Below are 14161 nucleotides of genomic sequence, written 5' to 3' on the forward strand. Positions count from 1 at the left end.
CGGGAAAATTTCTTACTTCCATCAAAAAACATTTTCGTTTTGGTAAAAAAAAAAAAAAAAAACAGAACATGACAAGCTTTGTAATACACATGAATATTTTCTTAGTTAGAAGATAGCATCAGAGTCCATAACCCGTCAGTAGAGTGGCACGAAAATCCGCTTATTTGAATTCAAATTATTAACAGCAATTACAAATTAATTAAACCGTTAATTAATTAATTAATTAAGTAAGTAAGTAAACCGTTTATAATCGCTTGGACACAATATTCATGTGAAAGGCAAAAATTTTAGGCTGATATGTTAGGTTTACCAAATGTAATGAAAGTTGAAAGTCGAAAAAAAATTGATTCAGCTACTTATTTCGATAGGAAATGGGATTCTCTACAAAAAAGTTTCTGTTGCCCTTCTACCGCTTACATTCGAAGAACGTATGTTTGGCGTCGTCAATTTTGTCTGGGCAATCATTAACATCCTTTTGTCGAGACAGTTATCGATTATTGCCAAATTCTCTGGCTTTGCGTCGAATTTGTGCTCCAAGGCATCTAAAATATCTCCCTTAATTGCGCTGTTAAAAGCGTTTTTGATGTCTAGTGTGAGGAGGAGACACACCTTGCGAGCTTTGAGGCTACCTGCCCATGCTTCTGTCGCTGTCTCTATGACTTTTTGGATCGCGCCGACTGTCGATTGTCCCTTCCGGAAGCCATGTTGGTTTGTGGCAAAGTCTCCAGCATGATCGATGTCGTTGCGTAGTCTTCCCTGGATAAGATTCTTGAACAGTTTTCCAGCAACATCTAACATGTAGAGTGTTCTGTCCGATGAGGGTGTTACAGGGCTACCTTTACTTTTGTCTGACAGAACCTATCTCTGAAGCTTCCAGGCCGTTGGGAACGTTCCGGTTACTAGGCATGCGTTGTAAGCGTTCAGAAGTATATCTGGGTATTCCAGGGCTACAATCTTGATCACTGATGCCAGGACACCATCAGGGCCTGGTGCTTTACCTGTCTTGAGAGTTTTCGTTGTCAATGATCACGATGCGGTACCAGAATAGGTGCTAGTCGAATGCTGAATGTCACATGTTGGTGATCACTGCCACTGTATTCCTCTGATACTGTCCAATTCTCGATCATGTTCGCGATCCTTGGAACCGCCAACGTAATATCGAGGATAGATTCCTGGTATCCTGGTCTTCGTAGTATTTCTGTCGTAGTATTTCTAGTGTTCAGCACTATGAGGTCGAGTCTCGCTGCAAAGTCTGCTACTTCGTTGCCTCTAATTTCAGAGAAATCAGCATCCCATTCAGCTGATTTCGCGTTGAAATCGCCAGCCACGATGACTTCTTCGTTGAACTTGCCGATGGCGTCCTTTATGCCTGCAATTTTTTGTCGGAACACCCTAATCTTTTCATTGGGTGAAAGGTAGACGCTCATAAAGTAGGTCGTGGGAGTTTTGATCCAGATGGATCCTGATCTGCTTCCGCTGTTGTCAACGGTGATGTTCTTCGAGTTGGCGATCCAGATTGCTGCCGTGCCGGATTTATCAGCGAACCATGCTCTATCTTGAATGTTGAGATGTTGTTCGCAGATAAGGCAGATATCAATTTTGTTTTCGAAGATACGCTGGCGCAAATTTTGCGCCAAAGCACACCTGTTCAGATTGCCTTATAATAAGCGCGTCATTTCTGCCTTCTCGTGATTTTGGCAAGTGCGGTGCGACATGTCTTACATGCCCGGGAGCCGGCTATATGATATAAGCCATCTTTAACGTATTTGCCTGGCGTACAAACGAAGCATTTTGGCTTTTTCGTGGATGGACTTATAGTTTTCTCCGCCAAATTTGTAGCAGTACCTGCTTCTTTCTGGTCCCGCACACTAAAGTGTTTGGTGTCTAAAACTAAGGCATTTAAAGCAGCAGGTTACTTTTGTAACTGAGCGTATACGGCAGTTAACCCAACCGATCTTTATATGGGCCTGGTCAAGAGCCTTAATCGCGCTCGCCTCGCCTATCTCGCAGAAGATATATTTGAAAATATACCCAATTCATTAACAATCGTGTTTAATAGATTTTTTTCTCATATTTATAAATGCAATTTTCCCAATTTTTTTTGGTATTTTGAAATTGATTTTAATTTTAAAACGTTAATGGGACAAAAAACTTTAGATTTAAATTCAATGAAACAAAATACTTAAAAATCATACTCAATCTGAATCCAAAAAATTTTTTTCGCATTTTTTTCAAATTTTGACTCCTCAACGGACTAATCGACTTTCAGATTCATATTCGATAAATAGAACTATATAAAAATCATACTGGATCCGGGTCCATAAAAATTTTTTCATCGTTGTGATTGCAGTTTTTCGCAATTTTTTGGTTTTTTTCTTCGTTTTTTGCATTTTACTCAAATCTGAAGGGTGAGACGGGCCAAACGGACTTCAAATTCGAATTCAGCAATTTAAAATACATGTCCGTAGGTGGATCCGGTCAAAAGTACTAACCACTTTTTTTTTTTTGTGTGGCGGTGCTACTAATTTATGATTAATTTCTCTACTCTTTATTATTTATAAATAAATAATAATTTTGTTTGAGAAAGCAACGCTGAGTAATTAAATTTCCCACAACAATTATAAAAAAATTTGTGAAAATTCAACATTCACAATTATTATCGTTTTTATTTAATAGTGCCAGTTACTCGACTAGAAAATGTTATCAGGAATATCGAAGAATTAGTGAGAGGCAAGTTCGGCTTGCCTATTAGGCAAAATTTTGGGTGTGACTAAAGACATTTGTGGCATTTCAGAAGTTCGGCAAACCTTCAAAACGTCTAATTAGAATGAATAATGGAATCGGCCAAAGGTTTGCCGAAATTTGGCTTGCCTAATTTAAGAGTGACTAGAGACACCTGAGGCATTTTAGAAGTTTGGTATACCTTCAAAATGTGTAGCTAGTATACGTAACGATAACTAAAGGCTTACTGAAATTCAACATACAATCGGAAAGGCCGACTGGTATGGAGTCACGGAAACCAAAGGTTTGTGGAAGTTCGGTTTGCCGAATTTCGTGTAACTAGGTAAATCTACAGCATTTCTGAACTTCGGTAAGCGTTTGGAATGCTTGATTAGTATGAGTAAAGGAAACCAGAGATTTGCTGAAGTTTAACTTTTACAATTGGAAAGTCTGACTATAACTGTAAGGTCGACAGAAAGTTTGCCGAAGTTCGGTGTGCCAAATTTGGATAAAACTAGGGGAATCTATGGCATTGCTGAAGTCCGGCATACCGATTAGTATAAAGTAACTTCCATATAAGGCAAGTCGAAGAAAATCCAGGTCTGGTTGTGATCATGCATTGAACTCATTAGAATCGCCCAAGTTTGGCATAACTATATACCCGACTACAATTTCAGTAAGGTATGCCCAAAAATCAGTTTGGGCAAACTTGACCTTCTTAACTACAGCAAGCTTGATTTTCATTTTATTTATTTTACATTAGTCAAAATGAACATTGCCATGCTAAAAGAATTCCGCATTCGGATGTGATTACCAAACTATGCAACATTGCCTAAGTTCGATATACTATAGATTGCCTAACTGGTAGGAAATTACGGTAACTAAAAAATGGTATGCCAAAATTGGAATTTGCTAGGAAAGTGTGTGGTAAGGCCAAATTTAGGCATAACATTCGACTTCCTAACTGGCATTTACCAACAAAAACCGAAAGTTCACGGAAGGTTGGCATGCCAAAGTCGGGTTCTCTTAGGCAAACCTGTGGCATTGCCGAAGTTCAGAGTGCCAAATCACTATCGAGTGTAGTTTTCAAATGAAGATAATGACCTTCTACTCCCTCATCTAGAAATTTACAATCAAGCTTATTAGTCTACTCAAACAGGCAAGCCTCTGTCGGCAGTGTAGCCGTACAGTACGGTATCGGTTTCTCGTGCATCGGGTACTGTGTAAGAATCTCGCTTAGGAAATATATGATTTTTTTAATAATTGGTTTTAAGGGTAACGTAAAATAGGTTTACGAGCGCGCGCGCGTGTGTGTGTGTGTGAGGGTGGGTGGGTGGGTGGGTTTGTGTACGTGGAAATTTGTACCTAACTCTTTCAATCTTCCCTCCTCTAATCTTATTAATTCTACAAGTGAAAAAAAAAACTACATAGAAAAACTAAATATTTAATATTTTTTTTTCTCATTAAAAAAGGTCTTTCGGATTAGGTTAAATTACGGTTCACTCCTAAAAATTTGGCTTAGTTCGTTTTTTGCAAGTGTGGTTTTTTTACAATTGCCAAAACAGAAAGCTAAATTTGACAGGGACTCGCGGCTGCGTTACTTTTTGAATTTCGGCCTGATTTGGGAATTAACTCGGACAAAGTTCGAAAGCCAAACTTGGCAGGAACTCGAAACTGCGTTACATTTGGAATTGAGCATGCCAAACTTGCGCCTAACCACCACTACACAGAAAAAAAAATTTACTTGAATCAAGTAAATGATTTTGAAGAATTTCGTCTTCTTGGTTTGAGTAAAAAAATTCTTAAACTAAGAAATTTCACTTAGTTTAAGTAAATTTTACTTGATTCAAGAATTTTTTGTCTTGATTCAAGACAATGAGCTTCTTCATAATTATTTTGTTGGTTCAAGAATTTTACTCTTGATTCAAGTTTATTTTTTTTTTCAGTGTCCATAGAAATTTCTATTGGTACTATCTTATGATATTAATTAAAATTTTACTATATGGCTACTGCCATCATGACAACTGACAATATCTACCTTCACGATAGTAATGTATTATAATTCTCACGAAAGTAATAGGTTCCTCGAGTATTGCTAACTCTAATCTTAACATTAACTTTTTTGGTTAAGTTAGGATCGATTTGAGACAAAAAAATTCATAATTAAATCCATTTAACTTGGTATTCTTTAAAAATAAGCTTTTTTTATTTCATAAAACAATTCATAAACAAGTCAATATCTCTTGGTTTCTTTTTAAAGATGGCTTGTTTTAATGTATAAGATAATTTAGAAAAAAAAGTCATAATGAAGTAAAAATGAAACTGATTTTAACATAATTTTTTAAGCCATGAGGGGAAAAAAGTTGAATGTGCTGTGAAAAACATCGTACAGGAACAGTTATGACGTATTCGTAAATATTAAGAGACAAAATAAATAAATAATCAGCAGTTTTTTATATGGACATTGGAATGGTACACGGTAAAAAAATTAAAAAAATTTTTACTATTTTACTATCGTAATATTTATTAAATAAAATAGTAACGGTGGACTATACTTGTCATTTAATAATTTTTACGATCTACTACCGTAAATTTTATTCAAGAAATAATACGAGCAAGAAACTTGAAAATTCCAGTAATATGGAGCAAATTATACAAGATATGTTAGTGAACTTTACAATTCAACTATCGTAAAAATTGATAGTCGGAATTTTGGAAAGAAATTTTAGAAAAAGAGAGAGAGAGAGAGAGAGAGAGAGAGAGAGAGAGAGAGAGAGAGAGAGAGAGAGAGAGAGAGAGAGAGAGAGAGAGAGAGAGAGAGAGAGATGGGAAATTTAAATTATCGATAACTTTGCAGTAACCGAAAAAATAAATCTGCACTGTTGTCCGGGAATCGGACCTAGAACTTTTAGTTGCCAGCCAGAGACGCTCTCACTACGCTATTTGAGGTAAATTACTACAGATGTTCTTCACCACTTACAATCGCCATCATTGATGCCTAGATTGGAATTGGTTATAACTTACTTATTTCATGCCCAGGCGTTAATGATGGCGATTGTACAGAAACTCGGAGTCTAGCGCTGTGCACTGCCAACACTCACACTAATTGAGAAATGTTCTAATTCAATGATCATAAAATTTGTTACTTTTATTGAAAAGATTCAGAGGCATCACTGGAAATTTTAAAAATGAATACAAAAATAATATTTTTACGTCTTATTTTTTATTCTCTTACAAAGGTAAAGTACCCAGTAGTTGAACAGGTTTCAAAGTAAAACGTATTTGATCCTACTTATAACATATAAAGATGTAATTATGAATTCAAATTAATGATTTTTATGAAAATATGAACAATTTTGAATTGATTGAAGCGCAAAATAACGCAGATAATTGAATATTTATATTTTAACAATGTTTTTAAGAAAGACTATGAAATGAGTAGTAGTTAAACAATCAATCCTGGGAGCAGTAGTTGAACTTATAAAATATACGGCAATGTGTACAGCAAAAATTTTCAACGTTTTATTGAAATATCAAAAGAATTATAACATATTATTGAATAATATTAAAAGTAATACTATGAATATGTGATATGTTCATTTAAAGATGAGAAATATTTGTATTTAATTTTTTGATTACATTTTTATGAATGACAAAGCAAATTTTCAATTATAAATCAAAAAATCTCAATTCACAACGTTTAATAATTTTTAGCTATAAAACTTATTTAATTTGCAGTAATTAATACAAATCACAATGCTGATCACTAATATATGATCCTATTAGAGGCTATTGAGGCTATTAGAGTGCTGTTGAAATTATACCGCCCCAACTTGTTCAAGTTCTGTGTACTACTTTGAAAATTTGGAAGTATATTTAGAGGCTGAAATTTAATATAAAAATGATAGTTGGTGTATTTGCATAAAATATGTATTATATAGAAAAGACTATTTCATTGAGTGGTACAATTTTTTTTTTACTTAAAATGATGGTGTACTGTTTTTTTTACTGATTGTTCGGTTTATGATTTAGAACCTTTTTTATAAAAAAAAAAAAAAAACATCTATCGACTATTCTCGACATGTCAGTTTTTAAGTTAACAAAAATATAATTGTTTTGAATTATCATTGAAAAAACTTACAGAAATCAACTACCGTATCAATGAATAATTATAACAAGCGCACATTACTCTGTACTCATAATAAATATACGAATTTTGTATTACAATATTTCGAAAAGTCAGTTTAAATACGAGTCCTGTTTTTATAAGTGTTCAAGTACTGGATACTTTACCTTATTTGCGATAGTAATATCGTATTTTCTGTAATCGAATTTAATACAATAATCTATACTAATATATGATCTGTAGAGTTTTTTACGGTTGATCCGTTAAAAATATTAAACTATACTCCGATTGAACTGAAATTCTGCATTTGTGTAGAGAATGCATTGACTTGGTGGATAGACTAACTTTTTTATCAGTATTGAATCTCTGAAGTGTATAGCGGGGGCGTTCATGGTTAGAAAAAATCACAAAAAACTAAATTTTGAATTTTAAACTCGACTAAACATGAAATTTATTCAGAGAGAAAGTTTTTGGGCTTTGTTAAGGGCAAACAAGAATGTATTAAATGAAGTTTAAATCCCAAAATCCCTTTAAACTAAAACTCCCACAGACTTAAAATTTAATAAATAGTATATTACACACCGAGGGAAGTAAAGTAAGAAATGTCTCAGAGCACATGTAATTGTTGGCCGAGGCGAAGCCGAGGTCAACAAACATGTGATCTGAGGCTTTCTTATTTACTTCCCGAGGAGTGTATGCTATTTTTTTGCTCGACGAAGGCAGAAAGTGGCAACTTCATTTAGCGCAGCGGGCCGAAAGTTGACGCTTTCTGCCCGTCGAGCAAAAAAATTTTATATTTGTTAAATTAAGGTCGCCTACAATCAGATTCCGCAAAATTTCAGCCCCAGAGGAGATTGTGGGGACGTTAAAAATCTGTAAAATTTTTGTCTTTTTTCTGTTATAATTAATATAAATAACAGTGAAAATGAAAATAATCTATTCTCTCTCTCTATATATATATAAGAGATTTCCACGTATATACTCACTCATAACGATATCTCTGGAACCATAAGATCTAGAGACTTGAAATTTGGTAGAATTATTACTTTTGTTATGTAGAGGTTAGCTAAGAACGGATTTTAAGAAATTCTTCCTCCAAAGGGATTTGCGGGGGCGTTAGTAATGAAAAATTCACGTTTTTTAACTATAGCTTTTATAGAATCCAAATTTGGTAGGAACCTTCTGTAAGAGATGTAGAAACAGTCTACAAACGAATTTTACGATAGATCAACCCATAAAGAGTTGTGGGGGTGGGCATTAACAATGAAAATTAAAAATTTTCAAATTATACCTCCTACGGACTTCAAATTGGGTAGGAATTTTCTATAAGTGATGTAGAAATAATATACGAATTTTACGACCGCTCACTTCACAGGGGTTTGTGAGAAACAATTAAAATTTTCGATTTCCAAGCTATAGCTTCTAGAGACTTTAATTTTAGTAGAAGTCTTCTGTATGTGATATAGAAATGATCTAAGAGCGAATTTCACAACGAATCACCACCAATAAGGATCGTGGGGGTGGGTGGTAACATTAAAAAATCTTAGCGGCGAAAAAGTCATTATAAAGTTTCCAAAATTTAACTTTACATGTAGCTATTCAGTCAATGAACTAAGAATTTTACATACATTCTATTTTTGCTGATCATATAACCGATGAATTGTTCTGATCACGGGATGACGGGAATGTAACAGATTAAAATGAATGAATTTTTAAACACTTGAGCTGTGGAACAAAAATTCGGTTACTTATTTTAAGAGAATTCGTAACGAACATGTACAAATAATTTTCTATGAAAAATTGATGTCATGGAGGAAATTTTAATTAATGGCAAAACTTGTCGCACTTGGAGATATGCAGATTTTAAAACTACACTTAAAGACCTACAATTACTTTAAGTGAAACTTTCAATGCTAATTTAAAATTTTTTTCTTCGTGTCATCAATTATTATTCATTTTTGGAAGAAAGTTACGGGAATGTTATGCACGGAAGAAAGTAAACTGTAAAATTCATTCGGGTTTCGGTTAATTTTTATAGTTTTAAACAGTAAAGCGGCGTCGGGGCGGCAAAAATATAAATCATAGAACTTAATGTAGAAAAGTCACAATTTATAATTTAATATAAAAAATAAGTGATTAGTTGCTGTCACTTTAGTAAATAACGACTCCCTCATCTTGAAAAATTACACTTTAAAAATAGTAAAAATTGCCGTTTCAATATATAGTCCATTTCATGAGGAGAAAGAGAACTCAGATGAGAAAGGGGTCTCACTTTGGGAGAATTTAACATTTGAAACAGTAAAAATTCTACTCTTAAAATATATATTTTACCAGTCCAAGCAAGTCAATAATTATAGTTTCATTTTTAGCGTTGCGTTTAAAATTTATTATTTTATTTTGTAAATAATAACGTTGATTGTATTAAAAATTTAGTAACTGTATTTTATACTTTTTACATATCATGCGATCATTTTTTAGGTACGAAATGATAAATATCAAAGTCAAAATTCTTAATTATTAGACTTTAACATTTTAGACTCACGTAGCGAATATTTCTGTTTGAAATAGTATTTTCTTCTATGTAAAAAATAAATTGTAGCATTTAAATGATAAATATTATATAGTAATTATTAAAATCTCGATTTTACTGTTTGAAATGATAATTTTTAGCAGTTGATTATTACTTATTCTAAATCGACTATAATTTATTACAGTTTACTTTTTTCTATATAGTAATTGCACATTGAAAGTTATAATTAATATCAGTTAGAATAATCACATCGATAAAAGGTGCACGTCAATCCGATGGAATTTAGAATCTGGGAAAGTAAAAAAAATACTCCTATTAAATTTCAAGTCTAGATCTCAAAATACAATTCTATAGAGTGCCCAGCGGAGTAGGTGGGTAACAGCTAGTCTTTTAATATAGTTATGATAGTAAATTGGAAAAATCTTTTTTAAACAGTAAATTGTCGTATAAAATATTTTAAATTTGCCAGTAATACAAGTATAGTCCAGTATTACGATATTTATATTGGAAATTTTTATAGAATTTTCTTGCCATGTATTTGTTGAGTGTCATTTTTTAAATTGTAGTATTTATCGATCGTTTTTTAGTGTAGAAGAAAATAAGAAGAGATACACAAATCCTATGTGGCTGAAAGAATAATAAATTATTAATTAAAAATTTCTGATTTTTGTGGCATTTAAATACTGGACCTTCTGAATATCATTGTTTTTAAGTCAAACAAAAACTTTTGAAAAATCAAGATTAAGTAAAAAAAAAGTCAAGATATGAAGTAAAATTGTTAGTAAATCGATGACATTAAAAAAAAATTAAGTTATAAATAATGTGTATATTATATATACCCTGATTAAAAAAAAGTATTGAGACAAAGAAAAAAGTATTGAAAAGCATGGGTTTTATAGTTAATCAAATAATTTTTTCTTTGTCTCAATACTTATTTTATCCAGGGTATTCAATAACAATGTCATTTGACAAGTTTTGTTTCATAATTTATTAAAATTACTGTTTCTACTATTGTTTGGTGTAAATCGATTTGAGTTAAAATCAATCAAGTCATTACTTTGTAGAATGTTATTAAGTACAATTTACTCACAAATTTCAGTCTAACTTCTTGGCTTATTCGCCCGACGCTTCTTTACAAATTTTGCCGTAAATAAGTATATACACGATTATTTATTATACATTCATTAGATCTTTTTTAAACTTGTGATTGTTCGATAACTAATTAGTATTATTTATTTAACTCTATTTTTGTTATTCTATAAAACATTTCTATCTAGAAAAAAATCAATTTGCTTAAAAGATTATTTAAAATTAAAAAATTCGCAAATATCATTTACTTGTAACTTTGCAGGGAATAAATGGTAAGTAAAATAACAATTAATAAATATATTCATTTTATCGAAAGAAGAACAGTGACGTCCAATAAGCAAATGAATGTTATATTACTGGCAACATTGTATTATTCGTATTGGTTGTACGACCCACTTGAGTGATTATAGACTTGATGCAATAATGAAATAGTTTAAAATGACTTGCTATCGCAAAGTTGATATCTTATTAATTGCTGCTAGCGAATCGCTGAGGTAGTTATAAATATGAAATTTAAAAGTGTAATTTTACGTTTAAATAATACCTTTGGCGAATAAGTGATTATCAGTAAATTAATTTTATTTATTTAAAATTAAAATTAAAATTCTAACTCATCCCCGTAAATTTTATTAAAAGTGTTATTAATTTTACTTCAAATAACGACGGACATAGTAGATGATCTTCAAGTTACTGTGATAAATTGAATAATAATCGTAATGATTTACAGAGTAGAATTATGACCTTGGATTGTTACTTGAATTTTGCCAAAAATATTATCGATAAAAATTTTCTTATTATAGTTTATGATATATATTTTAGGTATTAAAAAGAAACTTTCACCTTCGAGAATAAACACTTAAATTTTTTATCACTTTAGCTCCTTAATTCTCTTCATAAATCTTCATTTTATACTTGGACGGTATTTTATAGTTGTGATAGTAAAACCGCAACCAAAGGAAGAGGATCACAACAGCTGTTTTATTATTTATCTCATTCCCACGCTACGCAAATCATTTGTAAGTGAATATAAATATATATACATATGTGTATATATATATATGAGCATATATATTTTATAAATATATTTACATGTACACATACATCGTTAAAACGATCTAACTTAGTTCATGATTGTATAATATTAAAAAGATTCAAATGACAGAAACAAAAAAAAAAAAAACAATCACTCTCTCAATATCTTATCACGTTAAACATTTTTTTTTTTCATTTTTGTTTTCTTATAAGCTCGCGTGTATGTTGCGCAGTACGTATATGCGCTCGCGCCTGTCACGTGGAACACGCGCAGTTACAACAGGAAGTCACCGCCCCCGGAAGTCAAGGTCCAGCCCTCCGGATACGCCTGTGGAAGTTTGAGAGTACCTTTCAAGTGATATACAGTTCAATTACACCTTATAAACATTCTTTTGCTACCTGAACTCACAAGTCCTTGTATCACTTGTAAGTTAAAAGTTATGAAAGAAAATCCATGCATTGTTGTTGCACCGAAAAATGTATTTCACACTGTTTCACTTACATAGTTTCTTACAAGCAGATGCACGCATTAAAGAACGTATTGGACTTACGGTAAGAGCAAGAACGTCATAACAACGAACAATAATTTGTTTAAATATAAAAAACATTCATTTTCTTTTGAAATAATGTTAAAACTTTATAACAGCCAGTAGAATAGTGCAGTGAAATAAATAGAGAGATAATCCATTTATTGTTTTAACAACGCAAATTGTTATATTATTAAACTATTAAAATTGGTATTTTCAGATAGAACCACATCATCACTAACATATAGTCCGTAACTTACTAACCGTGTTGGTAGCGGCAGCACTCCGTGGAAATTCACGTTGGCGTGCGGTGGCTCGAAGAAACGACGGCGGTCGCGGCGGCGCGACCATGGCAAGTGAATAAAACGTAACCAGCAATAGAGCGAATAAGAGAGATAAAAGAAGAAAAAGGAAAAAGATAGAAAAAGAGAGCAAGAGCAATAGTAGTAGTAAGTGAAGGCCATCAGCAGTTGAGGGTGCCAGAGGAACGGTCAGACGAAAGGTGGGGTATGCCATACAAGTAGTTATCAAGAGGGGCGGGAGGGGATAATATCTTTTAAGAGGGGATAGGGTTGCAGCGTGCTGCAATTTTACTGCTGTCACTATACCGTGAAGTGAGACACAACACGTCTAAGTTTACGATTGAATTAAGATACTGATCTTAAGACCGGACTACGGTATTATTTTAGAGACTAATGATTTTGTGTATTTATAAATTATAAAAAGTATTTATTAATTCTACACCAATATAAACAATATCATAAACTTAATGTGAAATATTCTGTTACATGATTAATTGATTTTTATCTTCACTATAAATTTATTTATTATTACAAATAAAAAATATTTATTTATTAATTTTAATGCTTAAAAAAAAATATTATCGCTGTAAGTCAGCATTATAACTAGTTATTATTTTTTTTTGTGACTAAAACAAATTTATTTTATGGTCCAGATTCGTTTTGTAGTAATCGTTATTCAAAAAACATCGAAATAGCTTTAAGCTTTAATAACTTTCCTTGAAAATATTATTTATTCTGAATATGGAATCATAAAAGAATCGATTCTCGGTACTATTGTCGAGCGAAAAACATGTTTGTAACGTGACTGTACAATAATTATTCACAACGAAAGAAAAAAAAATTATAATATCAGAGCAAAGCATTTAGTAAGGCACATAACGGATTTGTTTGCAAAATTTTTTAAGTAAGTTTTCAATTTTTGACATGACCATTGATACCTATTGATGTTATTATTGAAACAAGTAAAAATTAAAGAAACTACGAACAACTTTTTTTTTTTAGCTTTCTATCTTTGACTTTTCACTTGTTATGAATATTTTAAGCTTAATAAAATAGCTTTCCTTTTTTGTAATGAAATATTTCTACGAGACATAAATACTACAATACACTTAAATTTAAATTTTGTATACGAAATATATAAAATGTTCGAATAATTGTCTTTTACTTTATGATAACTATGTTTTTCAACGCTTGCCCCCCACAGAAAAAACTAAACTATAATGATTAATAGTAAATACACGATGTTAACAGTTAATTGATGATTTACATAAGTCAAACGTTACAATTCAATGATTGTAGAGAAAAAAATATCATCTCAAACAGTAACAAAAGCTATGTAAATGTTGAAAAAGTTAAACCGTAATAATAATAATTAATAATTTCAACTTCAATTTCACCATTTTACATGTATAAGATTATTGTGTGATACGTAGAAATCATATCAAGATAAAGGTTATTAAGTTTTTAAAGTAAAAATTTTACATTTTAGTGTAGTTAATGCGAACATTTGCAAGGCAAAATAATGTATTGAGGCAACGATAAAAACAAAACTATAATTGTTGACTTAGTGCTTTTTAGAGTTTGAAACAGTAATTTTTAAAGAGTAGGAGTCGTTATTTATTATAGTAGCCACTACAAATCACTTTTTTCAATATTAATCATAAATGTTGATTTTTGTAGTTTTTCACTTTGTGCTTTGTGATATTTAAATGTTATGCTACTCCGGAGTCCGTTTTAACAATTAAAACACTAAAAAGTCACTAGAATCTAAATAAATTTTACTATTTAGTTTTTTTTTGTGTAGATAAAGGCATGGAAGTAAAGATGTAAAAAA

The 14161-nt window shown here is 31.7% G+C and overlaps 1 protein-coding gene and 1 long non-coding RNA gene across 13 annotated transcripts in view; one reads left to right on the plus strand and one right to left on the minus strand.

Annotated features, from left to right (window-relative positions):
• Dsx (transcription factor doublesex) overlaps positions 1–12239 on the minus strand; it is a 40296-nt gene extending 28057 nt beyond the window's left edge. For 4 of the 7 annotated variants that reach the window (XR_012479900.1, XR_012479901.1, XR_012479895.1 and 1 more), the window contains exon 1: positions 11307–11447. The gene's annotated coding sequence lies outside the window, so the exon portion shown is untranslated. The other 3 variants (XR_012479899.1, XR_012479897.1, XR_012479898.1) reach the window with 3 other exon arrangements.
• The window catches only part of LOC141531284 (uncharacterized), a 30519-nt gene extending 17345 nt beyond the window's left edge, over positions 1–13174 (plus strand). For 4 of the 6 annotated variants that reach the window (XR_012479905.1, XR_012479903.1, XR_012479902.1 and 1 more), the window contains exons 3-4: positions 11712–12050; positions 12246–13174. This is a non-coding gene — a long non-coding RNA (uncharacterized LOC141531284). Of the gene's footprint in view, positions 1–10611; positions 10739–11342; positions 11483–11711; positions 12051–12245 lie in introns of those variants that run through there. The other 2 variants (XR_012479907.1, XR_012479906.1) reach the window with 2 other exon arrangements.
• The last annotated feature ends 987 nt before the right edge of the window (positions 13175–14161 follow it).

The sequence above is a fragment of the Cotesia typhae genome, unplaced genomic scaffold, assembly GCF_013202065.1.
Source record: "Cotesia typhae breed Kobodo isofemale line unplaced genomic scaffold, CoteBio_Ctyphae contig_5, whole genome shotgun sequence".
Classification (NCBI taxonomy): Eukaryota; Metazoa; Arthropoda; class Insecta; order Hymenoptera; family Braconidae; genus Cotesia; species Cotesia typhae.